The following is a 17,170-nucleotide window of genomic DNA, read 5'->3' on the forward strand; positions in this document are numbered from 1 at the left end:
ACGGGGGCCGTGTGCAGCGGCAGCTTTCTTGCTGTTCGTCCGGAGAGAGGGGAGGCCACCGCCACCCGCAGCTACGCTCGGCGAAGGAGCTCTGCGAGGGAGCTGGCCGTGCAGCAGGCCGCGAGGACGAATGTGTCGGAGGAGACCCCGAGGCCGTGATACGCACGGTGCCACATCTGCACCAGTGGGACAGCCCATCCGTCCCCAGTGCCGGCGGGCCGTGTCAGACACGGAGGGAAGGCGTGCAGGAACAGGGGGGCTCCGTGTTGTGCCCCCATAAGGAAATATAAAGAGAGAAGATAACGCCCCGTCGGACGGCGCAGGAAACGCGGCGGAGGTCGCTTAGAGAGAACTCTGGCCGCAGCTGACTTCCGAGGCCTAGCCAGAGGAGATCCTGGTCCCGCTGTAGAAAAAAAATGCACAGTAGGCCAATTGTACCTGCACCACCCACCTTGCTGGCATCCTCGAACCTCTTTATAATAGCACGTAACACAAGTAAGGACACAATCCACCCTAAGGTCCACTCTAAGGCCGCGCATCACGCAACATGGCGCGCACAGAGAGGAAAGACACAGGAGGGAGAAGGACTGGCCCAATGGACTCCTTCAGCAAACTCCCAGCCACAAAGGGCGGCCGACGAGACACCACAAGACCACGGCAAGCAAGGGGAAGACCCCCTAGATCGTCTGGTGACACTGGTCCAAAATGGATTCATGGCAGTAAATGTAAAACTCGATTACATAGTCGCTACAATTGGATCCCTGAAGGCCCGGGTGGAGAAGGAGAGCATGCGAATCACAGAAGCGGAGAACAGGATAAGCACGAACGAGGACACCATCCTACAACACAGTCGAGACATAGCCCACCTCCAGACAGAGCTGCGAAAAACACAACATAAATGTGAAGATTTGGAATCAAGATCTCGGAGGAAAAACATCCGGATTGTTGGAATCGCAGAAACATTTGGGAAAAATGACATGGAAAGGCAAGTGGAAAACCTGTTGAGAAACATCCTGGGAACAGACTCTTTTTCCGAACATTTCCTGGTGGAGAGGGCCCATCGTTCGCTGGCACCAGTACCGAAACCTGGGGCACCCCTCCCCCCCCGCACAATAATAGCTTGCCTTCTCAACTATAGGGACAGAGACTTAATACTCAGACTGTCCAGAGAGAAAGGCACTTTACATTTTGAGCACAACAGGATCCATATATATCCGGATTTCTCCACCGGTATACAGGCGCAGAGGTAATCCTATGAACCAGTTAAAAGACAGGTGCGAATGCGCAATGTGCCATACGCCCTCATCTTTCCAGTGAAAATGAGAATACAGTATGGAGGGCGAGCTCATTTTTTTGAAAACCCCACGGAAGCCATGCAATACGTAGAAACCTCCACCCCACTACCTCCCAGATACCGGATGGTTGACCAGAACGCCAGACCGCCACTCGGAGAGGAAATACTGGATGCAGCTGATTGACCAGGGTACGCTGTCTGCGCTAAACACAAATCAGCAGGTGAAAATGTGTTCTCTTTTCTTCCTAGAGGAGTGGCCGGCTCCTCACTCCTCTGAGCAAAGAAATTTTATAACATGGACGGACTGGGTAAAGACTTAGGTTTTTTGAGCCGAGAGCCTCCATCGGGGTGAGCCAGGTGCAAGCAACGGGCGACCCGCAGGAAGGTTCCACCAGTTTAAAGGGGTGAGCAACATGGGGAGGCACTGTCAAGTTGGGGGAGATGATGTGGGAGGGGGGCTGAAGGATTACGGGATGTGTAGCTCCATTGTGCAACTCAGGCAGGGGTGGGGGGGGCTGGGGGTTTGGGAGTCAGTTGGAGGAGTCCTACAAGTTAAAAACGGTGGTGACATTGCAGCGCATGGAACTCTCCTGAGTAACCGTAAATTTAAAGACATAACAAGGATATACGGACATGGTTGATCCTGGTATGAAAGCCCAAGGGCTTAGACTTAAACTTCTTACATGGAATGTCCAGGGACTGAACAACCGAATTAAGCTACAAACGGTGGGAGCTTATGTTACTCGGCACCATCCCCAGATAATTATGTTACAAGAGACTCATGCGCTCCAGAAGGTTAATACCGAATTCTTGAAAGGGTGGGGTAAGCATAGATATTATACTGAATACTCTTCGCAAGCCAGAAGAGTGCTTGTCTTAATCCACCCCTCAGTGGGGTTCAGATTGGGGAAAAGTAAAATTGACCCTTTGGGTCGCTACGTAATAGTGTGGGGCAACATCGCTGGGGTAGAATTGATATTAATAAACACTTATGGTCAGAATTTAGATGACCCAGATTTCTACACTGATGTAAGGCAGGAGGTGAGCTACTCTGGGGGTGAGCAAATATTGTGGGGGGGAGATTTCAATACCATACTGGGTACTGCCCTAGATCGTTCCACATCCACATATGGCAATCCTACAAAAACGGCTGTTATGCTACAACAAATAATGTCACAATCAAGACTGGTGTACGCATGGAGAACTTTGCACCCCACCAAAGGCAGTATTTCTTTTATTCCTCGGTACATTATACCGAATCCTGTATAGATTACTGGTTGGTCTCTGTGTCCTTAGCAAACCATATCGATAACAGCGAAATGCTTCCCCGGACCTTGTCAGACCACTCCCCCGTCCTGTTAGATATGACACTAGGCGACCTAAAGCCCCCGACCAGGAGGTGGAGAATGCCCCCTGGCATACTTGAAGACCCCGCAGTGGCAGAGGAATTACAGACGGAGGTAGAACACTTCTTTGAAATCAATAGGAACTCTGCTGACAGCCTTGCAGCATTGTGGGAGACATTTAAGGCATGGATAAGGGGGATACTGATTTCCAAAGCCACAGGTCTTCTGAAGGTGGTTAGAGGGGAATTGGCCGAAATAGAGAAGTGACTGGGGGTGCTGGAACAGCGATACACAGCCAAGCACGAAGATAGTACCCTCACAGACATAAATAGTGCCCTACAAGAATTTAATAAACTAGCTATCAGGGAGCTTCTATACATGGCTACTCCAATTAGAGCGTGCCGGTATGGCGAGGGAAACAGGGCGGGTCGCACCCTAGCCAACCTATTGAAAACCGAAAGACGTCACAATATGATCTCTAGTATAGTAGCAAGGGATGGCATGGTAACCACGAGCGAGGAGGGCATAAACAGAGAATTTACCCGATTCTACACAGAACTCTATGCCAACCACGATCTGAAAACTCCCGATGACATCCAGGAGTACCTGGATAACATCACGCTTCCGGCACTGTCAGCAGAGAATAGACTACTATTAGATCAGCCCATAACGGTAGATGAAATAAAAGAAGCAATTAAATCATTGGCTAATGGGAAGGCTCCCAGCTCAGACGGACTGGGCGCTGAGCTGTATAAGGTGCTCCTTGAAGAGCTGGCCCCGATGCTATTGTCAGTGTGGGAGGAGGCCATGCAGACAGGGACACTCCCAGCATCTATGAGAGAGGCCATAATAACAGTACTCCCCAAACCCAGATGCCCACCGAGCGAGATGTCCTCATACAGACCCCTCTCCCTTATAAATAGCGACGCCAAGGTATTTGCTAAAATCCTGGCTACTAGGCTCCTGCCCACCATGCCCATGCTGGTACACCCGGACCAGTGCGGATTTATCTCCACCAGATCAAAAGCACTAAATCTGCGTAGATTGTTTGGCGTCATGGCTCAAATCAGACCAGAAGTCCAGGCGGTTGCAGTATCCATAGACGCTGAAAAAGCGTTCGACTCAGTGTCATGGACATACCTGTTCATGGTGCTTGGGAAGTCTGGAATAGGCCCATACTTCCTAAACTGTGTCAAGATACTATATCACAATCCGGGAGCCAGGGTACTGACCAACCATGTCAGAGCGGTTTGGGCTGGGCAGGGGTACAAGGCAGGGCTGCCCGTTTTCTCCCATTCTATTCGCCCTTACTATGGAACCGGTTGCAGCAGAAATAAGGGAACACCAAAAACAGAGGGGTATATGGATGGCAGGCCTGACACAGTCAATTTCACTATATGCAGATGACACCCTGCTCTATATCCGGGAACCGGACCCACACCTAGGACCTGCAATGGAGACCATATTTTCAGAGTATTCAGGATACAAAACTAACCGCTCCAAATCTGAAATTTTTCCCCTGACTCCTGCCACGACTTGTCCGGGCAACACACACGGCTTACAATAGTCCCCTGATAAGATAAGGTATCTGGGTGTAATTGTGTCGGGAGACAAGGCGTCCCTGCTCTCTAACAACCACGAGGCCCTGTTGACCACGATGGCTGCTAAACTCTGTTTTTGGGCTAAACTTCCCATTTCACTCATGGGCCGGATAGCTATATTGAAAATGGTAATTCTCCCCAAATTACTATAAATTTTCACTAATATCCCGATATGGCCTGGTAGGAGATTCTTTGACACTCTTAGGTCCCTGGTGGTTAAGTTTGTCTGGAGTGGAGGGACGCCCAGAATGAACTGGGAGAGGATGGTGGAACCCTACAATAAGGGGGGGATAGCAGCCCCTGATTTTGAACTATACTATTTGACAGCACAGGCTCAGTTCGTCAAATACTGGTATGATGAGCAAGATACTTCACCCCACATCTGCTTAGAAACACATGCTGCACGCCCAACCGACTTGAGGTCAGTCATCTTTAAGGCAAAACACAGAGATGAATGTCCGTTTGATCCAGTTAGCACAACTGTGGATGCATGGTCCAGAATTTACCATAGGCTCGAATTGGAAACACCCTACTATGCTAAGGCCCCGTTTTGGAACTTCCCCGGTGTACCGCCCACATATGATCCAGATGTGTGGAAGACATGGGATCCAGAGGGAGAGTTTAAAATTAAAGATATATTTCCTAATGGTAGATTCATAACGCTGGAGGAGTTCAAAACGGGGATGGGAGGGGACCAATTAATAATACTGCTATACCATAGAATGAAGTTGGCTTTTAAGGCTAGGTGGCCAATGTTCCCGGATGAACCCCCACCACACCCATGTCTGATAACTTTGTCAACCCGGGCCGGAACTAGTGTCTCGGGCCTGTACATGGCCATACAGGCCAACACCCCATAGGCAAATATAATGAAAACTTCCTGCGAAACGGACCTAGGAGCTGTCTTACCTGAAAAAACCTGGTAAAGGTACTGTGAACTGACCAAGAAGGTATCCATGAATGCAGGTCTCCGCCTAATTCAATTTAAAGTGTTAAACAAGTTACATTATACACCCCTAAAAATTGTGAAATTCACAAACACTGGTACAAGTAGTTGTCAGAAGTGTGGTGCAGGCCGGGCAGATTCAATGCACATCTACTGGAGCTGCCCTCGCATTAGTGTATTCTGGGGGGAGGTGGCGAAAATCCTAGAGGAGGGCACTCAGGTACCGGCGGACCTCACGCCGCAAAAATACTTATTTGGAGATATAGGTAAACAGTCAGAAAAAACGAGAAGACTCTTTAATATTGCATGTGCGGTGGCTAAAAAATGCACTTAAAAAATTGGAAGAGCACGCAAGCTCCACGGGCAAGGCACTTTGTTAAGAAACTGACGTATGTAAATGAATTTGAGGAACGCCGTGTGATGTCACTCCCGAATTCAAGTAAACCTAAGGACATCTGGGCCCCGTTCAGGATGTATCTATGTGAAGCGGATAAAGATAACAGTAGCCCGACAGGGCCTAATAATATGGTTGCTCCATAGCACTATATCTCAGCAATATACCTATATTGAATGATTCTGATTAAGCATGTATATGGAATGTCATGTTGTTGCAATGTCGTATACCACAATCAATAAATAAAGTTTTTAAAAAAAAATTAAACAATTCACATGAAAAAATCACATTTGGTATGAGAGAAAAAAAGAAGGTGGCTTGATGTAGTCTCAATAACTATAATAATTGGCCATTTATAACGTGTTTAATACCCAGAGGTTTCTAAGCGGAGACCCGGGGATCGAACCTGTGTTGCTTTGTGTCGTCTTGCTTCCAAGGCAAGCACTTTGCCACTGAACTATCCACCCCAGACAATGGGCGTCAGTACGAATGTGTCGGAAAGGCAACAATGGCGCCGGTAGTGCTACCGGCGCCCTTGTTACCTCTCCGCCATATTACGAGTTCTGCTTCTGCAGAACTCGTGTTTGCACCGGCACCGTTATTAACGGGTTAAAAACCGTTATTAACGGTGCCGGTGCAACCATGCTCCCGATCCCCATTCTGCCCTACAGGGCAGAATGCGGATCGGTAGGCTGGCCATACCGGCACCCGCGAATGGGCAATTACCGGCCCATTCATCTCGTAATGGGCCGGTAATGGCCCATTCGCAGCTGCCGGGGCCGGTAGCGAGTTTGGCGGTAGACGTGCCCTTAATACCGCCAAACTTGTAAAGAGGCCCAATGTGCGTAATGGTTAGAATGGTTTGTTGTATTTTTGCAAAACACTACTCTCTGCTGCCTGCACTAATGGAGAAACCACTAACTTAATGTTTCAGGGGACTCTCTTCTTCAAGATTCTCGAATAAAAGAGGCTTACTCATTAGATTGATTATGAAAGAAAAGGTAATGTTGGCCATGAAGAGTCCAAAGCCAAACAAGGCCTCACAAACATGTTTGCAAACATTTCACTAAGTAGACCGTAGACACCCTAAATTGTTACATTCCTTTGCGTAGACTGCCACCATCCCCAAAAGGAGGGAAGCTAGAGTCCACCTGCACCCTAAACAGAGCATGACCCCCGACGAATGAGGTACTTATTTGCCCAATGCCAGACTACACATTGATGAGAAGATGTTTTTCTAAATTTACAGTAATCATATTGGAAGCCACACTTTCATATCTTCTTTGTTCAGACCAAATGGGTTTAATAAATCACTTGGAAAGTGACACATTTGCTGATCAAATATATGTTATTTGCCACAGGCATGGACCCACCCTTTCTACTCTTTGCAATTGCTATGGAGCCCTCTGCTAGGTGACTAAGTGGGGGCCCCTCTATATAGCACCTTTGTTTTGGGAATATTGTATTAAGATATGAAAATCCAGATACATCTCTAAGGGCTGTGCTCAGGGAATTCGACCTTTATGAAGTGAGTTTGCGATTTAAGATGAATTGCTCTAAACAAGAACATTTAACATTTTCTATTCGTGTGAACATGAACATGAACACTTCTATGGAAAAGGAACTCAGATTTAGGAAGACATGGAATTGAATCTAGTTTTTAGAGGCAATATCACTGTAAATATATCAAATATTTAGAAGTCTGGTTACCCTGAGGTGTTTGCTATTATTCATAAGCATTTGACAATTTGGAAACATTGTATGGCCTCCTGGTTCTGTAGGATCCAAGCAAAGTGTTAGGTAGAATTTAATTTGTGTGCAATATTCTCACCACATGTGAGTCCCTCAGTACTTTTTGCAGGACCATTCAATTTTGTATCAGTTTTCCTGAGTGAGTGGGAACCTTTTTTTTCCACCGTCACCCAGTTTTTTACTATGCCTCTGGGAACCTTTTTCTCCTCTTTTGGTTGCGTCTTTTTGGAGTCGTGCTTCCCTCTAACTTCTAAGGCATCTGGAATGTATTATTGAAGCACACCACACTTTCTGTGCTGTATTGCTGGGAGCTCATTGAGCTGCCCTTTTGATTTTCCTTGTGAGATCTACAGTTTCCAAGGACAGTGGGATACTTTCTATCCTACCTAACTTTATTTTGTGGAATCAGCACACCCCACCTTATGTGGAGTTCTGAAACAATGCATCCCCTTTTCCACTTCTCCATCTGAGTGACTGGCGGCAGTGGATACGTTCTACTGACTTTTCTAGTTGTTACACGCAGGCTGCTGACACAGCTGTGTTAAAGGACACATGGGTCACCATTGACCTAAAATGGTACCTGTCTTCTTTGTTCACCAACCGTTGATGACAATTCCTTTTTAAGTCTTCTTCTGCCATCCTGGGTGGGGGAGGTGCTGCTCACTCTTTTGTCTTTGCTGGTCTACCATTGGTCAGCCCCCCAGAGGGCATCAGTGTGTCTAGAAGGACAGGAAGTTGGGCGTACAATGAAACTCTGCAGGTCTTTGTCCTCTAGTATGTCTGCTGGAATACAGTTCTGACGGGGAAGCTCGCTGTCCATTTGGTCCAGCCATTACCCAAAGTTTAAATGTGGCATGACTGCGGATTGACTGAGTTCCTGCATGAAGGCAAGGGTCCTGGAGCAGAATGAGAGAATCGTCCCATGGAACAAAATATTTGAGGAAGAAGGATGCCTGCAGCCACTTCCAGTGACCGCCAGTGACTGCAGAGTGAATGCTGCTGCTCCAACCTTCTGTTCTGATCGACGGGGAAGATCCAGAGCAGATGACTTCCTCCACTGGACTGATGGACCTAACCTGTTTTGATACAAGCTGCATTTTGAGCCATCCCTCGAAGAGTTGCGACTGTCCTGGGCCGCAATTTCCAACACCCTGGGACCTGGAAACATTTGCTGTAAATCATCTCCTGAAGTGCGGTTTTGGCTGGTACTTTGTGGATATTATGCTGGGCCTACAGTGATTCTTTCCCACTCTGAATCCTCTTCCCATCCAAGTCAGGGACTGAGAAACAGAGAGAAGTCTGCCATGTGACAACCATTGCTGATCCGAAGCCAGTGTCAAGTCCCAACAAACCAGTATTATGAAGATCACTTGTTGCTTCCTATTGCAAGCAACTGACCATCTGCTCTTGCCAAAAGTTCTCTCTTCAGCCTCCAGGCCAAGAAACCCACCAGTGACCCCATCTTCATTCTTCTAAAATGGCACTCTTCCACTCCTAGGTGCTTATCTGGGTGCTGGCTGTGTTGGATCTGACTCCTCCTGGGCTTTCTGAGACACTTTAGGGTGGACAACCCAACGGTGCTCTCTGAGGCCTAAGAACACTAGTCTTTTGGTCCACAATTCTCCAGGGGGTCTGTCTGCACTCCCTGAGCCAACATTTAACTAAACAAGTTATCTTCCTGCAACATAGAAGAAACCTGCTATTTTGAGAACTTTGAGAGTGTCTGCCATTCTTTGTTCTTCTGCCCAGGGTCCCTGTTCTCAGAGTGTCCCCACTGACTTTGAGACTCTCATTCCCAGATAGGGCTGGACGTTCTAAAGTATTGGTTGCCTAAACGTACTTACGAGTATCTCTATTCCTTTCTTTAGATGTTGATTTTAGGAATTGATTTGCTTAAAAGTGAGTGCTACTCTAACTACTTACCTGTACATCATCCAATAGTTTATTATTGCCTTGAGTAATTTTCAAATGTCTAACTATATGAATGTGAATATGTTTACTTACCTTTGATTCTAATATTGTGTTAGTTGCCTTAGTATATATAACAAAATAACCATATTTTTATAAAGCTTCTTTGTATAAGTGTATTCTTGACTATAGGTGTGCCCTGAGATATTTGTACTTACCTGCATCACTTCTCCCTACTAGACTAAACCTGGCTGTTCATCCATTGCTAGCAAACCTTTTGGGTAGTTCAGGCCAAACCTAAGAATTGGAGCCCTGTACAACTAAGAGTGAGCCTTCTTCTGTTCTACCATAGGTGGACTTTAGTGTAATGCCCGAACACGAACAAAGTTAACGTGATGCCTCACCTGCTTTATTTTTCCAAGACCCCCCCTATGTCCTCCTCTAAGAGATATCTCAGGGAAATCTGCACTTTATATGAAAGAGGAAATTGCTAGAAATTCTACAAAGGTAGTTTCCTCATATCATGAACCCGGGTTAAAGGTATGATGCAGCATAGCTACGAATTCTGGAGAGTTGTGCATAGTAGAAACTTTAAAGCAATGGTAGAAGATGGATATGACAGTGAGTGGGCCCTCCCTGTTGTAGGTTCTCTAGCTTCCCAAGCAAGCTCATGCCCCCCGTGACTATATTTGCACCAAGTTGCTAAATCATTGTTGGAAGTGTGTGACTCTCTTCACTGTTCGGTTTTACTTCCTTTCTTTTTGCCCCAGCTTTACATCATCATCACTTCAAGCCTGGCATGCAAGGTTGATTTTAGATCTTTTTAAGAATGGGGACATTGAACTTTTTTCAGAAAAGCAAACTAGATGTTCACCTGATGGAAAGGGATCATTTATAATATTTATAGGTAAACAAACATTGGGTGACCAGTGGGCAGCCCTGAAGTACTAGTTTAATCCTTCCCCTCAGGATCAGTTGAGAATCAGTCAGCAGGCTGGTGATAGCATCACTCTATGTCCTGCTTGCTGTCTTTCTGTGTTTTGGGCATGTCTGCTGTCTTTCCCACTGAGCCTGGGACTTTAACTCCAGGAAGGCCTTGCTTGCAGCATACTGCTTGTAATCCACAAATGGGTCCGAAAGGAAAGTAATACATTCCATTTTCCTTTCTTTTTTTGCAAAGTCTCGTATCCCTCCTTCTTCAAATCAATCAGTCTGCGAGTGAGTGAGAGAGTGAGTCTCTGTCCCCAGAGTTTGAACTTTTTATAGAGCAGAAACAACAGCTCTTAACGGTGTGTATCTATTCCACAATCAAATTGGTCAATGCATGTCATTGGAAAGTGTTCCAAAGGTGACATCATACTAAACCAACCTCTCCATAGTTATTGGGCATACTAATGAGGAGGGCAGCCTGATGAGACTAACTTGCAAACCCATTTTCACTCCCATTTGATATGTGTCACCTTAGAGATTTCTGCATTAAACAGTTGTAACCTTCTAAACATCACATTTCTCGCATGTAACCATATTACTAATTGATTTATCAGTGTTCTCACTTAGGCAAATCAAATAATCCAATTCTCATCTCAACAAACCATGTGGTGGGTGTGTTATGGGTCTTGTTCTAATACTTTTACAATACAATTCCATTTCTAGTTGATAATAACAGGCTCTCTGGCACAGGTGGTAGAATATATAAATCACTGGTGGGCACAGTTATTCTGCAATGATATCCACATGCAACTAATTTGCATAATTAATATGTAATACAAAATAGTTTCACATCCATCTGATAGAACCTTTCACGCTGAACATTTAAAGCATTACTTTATAGGTCATTTCATTCAATAATTACAAGCAAAATAAGATTCCCTATGCACATTTCAAATTGGGCTTTATTTGATAGAACGGGATGCATCACAATTTGAAATGGCATACCAGTTCCTGGCTGGTATAGCCAAATGGTGTCAGTTCCTCTTGGAGCTGGGAGCTGGGACATTTATGAATGAAAGAGTGCTGTTGTCATAATGCAAGTTCTTTGAATTTAGGCTAGCCATGTCTGTTACAACGTCAAGCCTCCTTGAGCAATTCCAGCATCTGGCTCTTGTAGCAGATTCTAGGTCTTCCCAGGTGGGAAGTGTTTCCTTCAGGTGAAGTTTAGCTGATGGGGAGAGCAGATTATTTGAGCCGAAACCACTAATGGCCGCTGCCCAGAATGAATTCCTTGTATTTATAAAACATTTGCCAAGGCCTTTTGACTGCTTCACACTGTAAAGGGGAGACCTCGGTTTTTATTGCCCAGGACCTAGCTTCATGAGAAACAGTTCCAGGCACAGTCATAATGTTTTATGATGAGCTTCAAAGCCAGTATTCATACTTTTTCTCCAGGGAAGGCAAATCATCCCCCTTCCTGTGGCTTCTAGAGGAAGGTTTACAGTTTTACCTTCTAGGCCAAAGTAGGTTTCATTAAAAAAATAGCATTTTAATAGACTTTTCCATGTTGCAACTGTCATTTCAAACATGCACCATTAAAACTTTGTATTTCTTTATCAAAACTCCTCTCAAAGACGTTTTATATTTTTTGTATCTGTATGTTTCACAATGCTGATTCTGTCATGCACAGGCCATTGACGTACTGTCAAGGCTGGAAATTGCTGTGAACCATTACCCTTGTTCCAATGTTGCATCGCGGTGTAGCCTTCTTCCAATATGGCTACCGCTTCTATATGAGGGGGCATGTTCCAACGCTCTTTGCGTTGTATCCGTCTTGGAAACTTTTGTCCTGCTCATACTCTGCTTTGTAGTACCAGCGTTCGTTGAATCCCTTGTGTTTTCAGCTCCTCTGTTCTCTGCCGGCTCTTGTCTTTTGCTTTGTTCCAGTTATCCTCTCTCTCTTGCATTTTCGACCGCAGCTCTTATTTTTCGCTCACTCTCCCTGTTGCCCACTCCTTTGTGAGTACTATCTCTGCCTCTCTGCGGTAGCCACTGTTGTTTCCATACTTTCCTTTCCGCTCTGTAATTCAACTTCCTCCCTCTTTGGTTCGTATTGATTGCTACGGCTTCGGACTGTCCTATGACACTAGTTCCAGCCTTCTTGAACCGCTGGTATTCTCACCTTCTTCGCCATGAAGCTCGTCTGCATTTCACTCTATTCTATTTTGCAACTTGTACTTTAATTTGTCATGTACTTGACTGTGCTTGCCATTCTAGGCTGCTTGTTCACTAATTTGCCCCTTTTGCATATTATCTTCCTATCTTCGTACTAGTGCTCTCTGTCATTACTTCACCCAACACGCCTTATTCCGGAATGCAGCCTTTCTTCCATTTCTAAGGGCGGCAAGGCATATTCTTTGAGGCTAAAATAGGATTTCATCTTTTGCCATACTTAATTTCTACTGCAGCCATGGGGACAAACTGACTGCCTTTACTCTTCTTTTGCAATATGTATGCAGGGACACTCAGGAGTCTTAACCTATGTTGTTGGACTATATGAAAGAGAGAACATCATTCTCTGAAAATACACAGCAAGCCTACTTGCCACAGTTCAAGTCATCTCTCATTGAACAGCATCAGGGTTTTTTGTGCCATTGTGGCTTTTTCCCTGGATTTTAGGGCCTTGTTCCTCGTGGTTCCTCTAGACTTGAGTATCTCTATGGGCAAATGTGGCCTCTGAGGGAGCTTGCCCCTACCTTCACCAAAAGAAAGAAAAGAAACCTAAGGAACTCAAGACACCACGCTGAAAGAAGGATTACGAAGCCTGAGATAGTTCATTGAAATAGACAGATGAGGACGAGGTACGGGATGGTTCTCGGGGTCGTCACAGATTCTTAATCCTCTAAGGAATGACAAAAAATGCCATTAGAAGAATGCAGGCCGAAATTCACTTTTGAATTGCTTATGAGAAGTGTGCTTTTCATTCCAGATTGGACTGTTTTTTCCATTTTAATAAAAGTTGCTGAATACTTTTTGGTAAGTTGAAAGACTCATTACTTTGGAGATATACCCTTATTATAGATGGGCTGCAAACATTGCAAAAGTCCTTGCACATGTCATTTTTTCAGATGCTGTGTGCAGTCTGAGCTTGCAACTTCGTTTTTAAAGTTCTGCCTTTATTTCTTTGAATTTTTGCCTTGTGTATTGATTTCCCTACTCACCAAAATGGCAAATGTGGGTTATGCAAGGCTACTTTACAATAGATTACATCAGACTCAGCAAGGCTTCCCCTAAGGTCAGCACAATATCCCTCACTATTTTGCTTGTGCTTGGAGCACTAATAATGGAGTGGATCATAGTCTTTCTATGGGTAATTGGGCAAAGGCTTCTAGCTACACTGACCTGTAAGTGAGACAACTATTAAGCAGATCAATACCTCTTCCCAGTTGATGTGTCAAATGCATCTAACATTAGTGGGGCCATAGGCTTAACAAGAGATACCACAGAAATGTAGAAATCCTTGATGGCTCTTTCCCACATTATTTTGCCTGCAGTATGTTTAGGAGTGTTCCCTGAGCATGGATGACATGTGCGTGTGTTCATAATTGGGTATTTTTTATGACAACTCTTTTGATAGCTGTAGTGGTGTGCATCTCTGTTGGTGGTGCATGTCAATCTCCCTTCTGCATTTAACTGTTGATCAACATACCTCAGGGCTGCTTCTTGCCCACTGTGAGCATTTTCTTCTATTTGATTGACTCCTAAAGTCTTTCTCTTCCACATCCTAGGGACCGGTTTTTCAGAAATGATGCCAGTATATATATAAATGTTCACACTGGGGGCATCCGCAAAGAAGTTTGACAACATGTTTTACATCAGGTATGCTGTCATATTTTCACTAGAAGTATCCTAAACCCTCATCATGTTTGACATTTTTTAGTGTAGTGAGGTGGTTGGATGAGTCACCTAACTTTATTGATATAAAATGTATGCAAGCAATGATATACCTTTTAAAATACCTGATACGCAGACAATCTTTAGGAAGAAACTGCCAATGATTTACACGTGGGATACCGTTTCAGTAATCACATACCACTTCGTTTTGCTCACATAAGTAGTACATAATGTCCACTGTTAATAGCAGAGAGTGTATGTTAAGCAGGAGGGCAGTAGTAACTGTGGTTCCCACAGCTTTACTGAGGGAAATCCATACATTGTTACATTGAAGTGTATAAAGAACTGGCGCCATTAGCTATTCTCCATCCTGCAGAGCTGCGGGGCTAATTCAACACTAAGGGACTGACTGTTGCTTGGTTGGCATTAAAAAAAAATAGAAAAGTTGCCAACTAGAACTCCAAATGTCCTTCTAAAGTAGGCAGCCAGTCATAAAGGCATTGCATATGATGCCCAACTTAAAACCGTATTGTGGTGTTGTAAAATGAATCCAATATATATGAACAAGGACTCATTGCTGGATGTTCTATGGATGGAAGGTGGCACCTCATGTTTATGGTCTACATTTTTTTAAATGTGTTTCTACTAAGTTTGGCATAGAGACATGTGTATGTTAATGTGGTTAGTAGTGAGAAACAGATGCATCTAGAGGCAAAGAGTGCCTATCAGGACTCGGCTCTCTGTGATATCCTAGTGGAAGCTAAAGCAAGTCCTCTGCTAGACTCTTAGACTTCTTTCTTTCTTGGCTCTCAGCCCTATTCATGTCAGGTTTAGCCTTCTCTTGCTACATCTCTTTATTAGAGATTTCACCTTGGTATACTACCCATGGCTAGTTATTCAACTATTTTGACCTTGGTCTCTTCAGAGGGGTGCCCCCAGTGTCTGCTACGAAGGGAAGAAGGAATTTATTTCCTTTTATGTACCCACTTTTTTATCAACACAGGCAAATGCTGGCGAAAAGCAGTTCTGACAGCTAGAATAGTGAGGACATTGAATGGGGCATTATTCATCTGTAAATTGACTGGCACAGATTATGTCATGTTTGCCATCAGACATTATTGAGAGAAAAGCTCGGACTATAGGGAGAACAATATTGAATTTGGCTCTATGATAAAAGAAGAGTATATGGGACATTTTGCTATGTGTGAATGCAAAATGGGAATGTAACTACTTTGTAACTTCATGTTTATTAATCAACTGCCGATAGTATGCGTTTAGGCATGAATTTCCCCTTTTTGGGACATGCTCTGTTCAATTTTTGATTAGCACTTTCATGTTATGGTACTAACTTATGTTGGAGCAGTGACATTGTTTTGCTTTTACAAAACTCACTTTTATCAATCAGAGTTGTGTTAAAGGCAACTTCACAAATAAAGCTTAATGATAATGTATTTTCTCACTCCTACTTGTCACTATAAGAACTGCTCATGCATTATACTTGAGGAATGACCTGCATCTTTTGAGACAGTGGATCATTATATTCTCTGCTTCTGTTTCTCTTCTCTTATTATTTCTACACCTATATTCCCCTGATTTTCCTCCGAACGTCCACATCACTCCTACTGTGTATATGAATCGTGTCTGTATTTCAACACTTCCCAAAACATTTTGCCATGCCTAAATGTTCATTAATTAATCCCTTAGAATTGCACCTGGCATTGTTATGGCCTCTTTGATGGCATTAAATCCCTTTATGGTGGTGTTAATCGTCTGTGTGAGCTCCCATCTGGTAATCTGCAAACATTTGCCATTTGCCATTGTGTGGATCCCATGCATAAAGATAATAGTGAAGATTGAAGCAGTTTTACTGAAAAGTCTATGCCCAGATGGAATAGCACCGAAAGCTTCTATCGATTTGGCTGAGAAATAATTATCCCTCTTCATTCGATTAAGGAGTTCAGCAGATCTCTTCTTTCTCAGGTGAGCATTTGCTTTTGGAAACTCACCAATATTCAAGTCACTCTTTGGAATCACTATCAATGGAACATGGACATTCACTATATAAAACAGTCCTCCCCAAGCTCTGGGCAGCTTCATGTAAGGTCTGGATCCACAGACATAGTAGTGATCACTACTGCCTCATCTTTCATTCCTGGCACATCAAAGATTTGAACACACTGCTGATTTTCTCCAACTTTTATTGTGCCATTATTTCTGAAACATAACTTTGCACTAGCCAAACACTATCTACAATGGGCCTCCTTTGTCTTGGACCCACATCAGCAACTTTTCAAGCCTCAACCAGAGAGGTTTACATCCTTTTTCCACATGTTTGATAACTGGCTTGTGATGACCAGTCACTGCCACAGCTATGCATATGACTATGGTTTCCCAACCATCTGGAGAAAGTTCTGTCCCCCAGATTGTCATCTGGTCTCTTTCCTTGCAACTTTGTATTTCTTCATCAGTTTTTCCTTGACAGTTGAGTTTCCTGTGTATTTCCACTCTAATTCCAGCTCCCCTCATGCCAAGCTGTTCATATCTTATCATATGATCTCTGGTGTGTGCTCTTTCTCTTGTCTTCAAATCTTGAGCATAATAATCTACTGGTGTGGACCATTCTGTCACCCATACCAAGGATGCTGTTTGACCCTTGAATTGACCTCTTATATGACAGAGTGCAAGGTGAGTCAGGCAATGAGCTGTTTGGACGTCTATCTCTATAACTATTAATATCTTAGACTTTCCCATATCATAGGGCAGCAGAGCACATACATAACAATCCACCTTAGAAGTCCTCTTTCCCACTTCTTTCATGCGATGATACAACATGGTGTTTCCAAATGTGCTGTACTGTCTAAATAATCATTTAATTCATAATCATCCTCCCTTGCACTTCTCCTAGGCCTTTTTCTTGCCAGGTGAGCTCTCATAAGCATCACATTGAATATATCAGTATACATTCTTCCTACAGGGGGAATCATAGGAACACTTGTCAGTGAAATAGGTGACCTTACATGTGTCACTGGTGTAGGAACGATCACATACGGCCTTGGCCTTCTTACAATGTCTAGTTCTGCATAGGTCACTGGAGTGGGAAGGATT

The sequence above is a fragment of the Ambystoma mexicanum genome, chromosome 5p (assembly GCF_040938575.1).
Source record: "Ambystoma mexicanum isolate Mex_15411 chromosome 5p, UKY_AmexF1_1, whole genome shotgun sequence".
In the NCBI taxonomy this organism is placed as follows: domain Eukaryota; kingdom Metazoa; phylum Chordata; class Amphibia; order Caudata; family Ambystomatidae; genus Ambystoma; species Ambystoma mexicanum.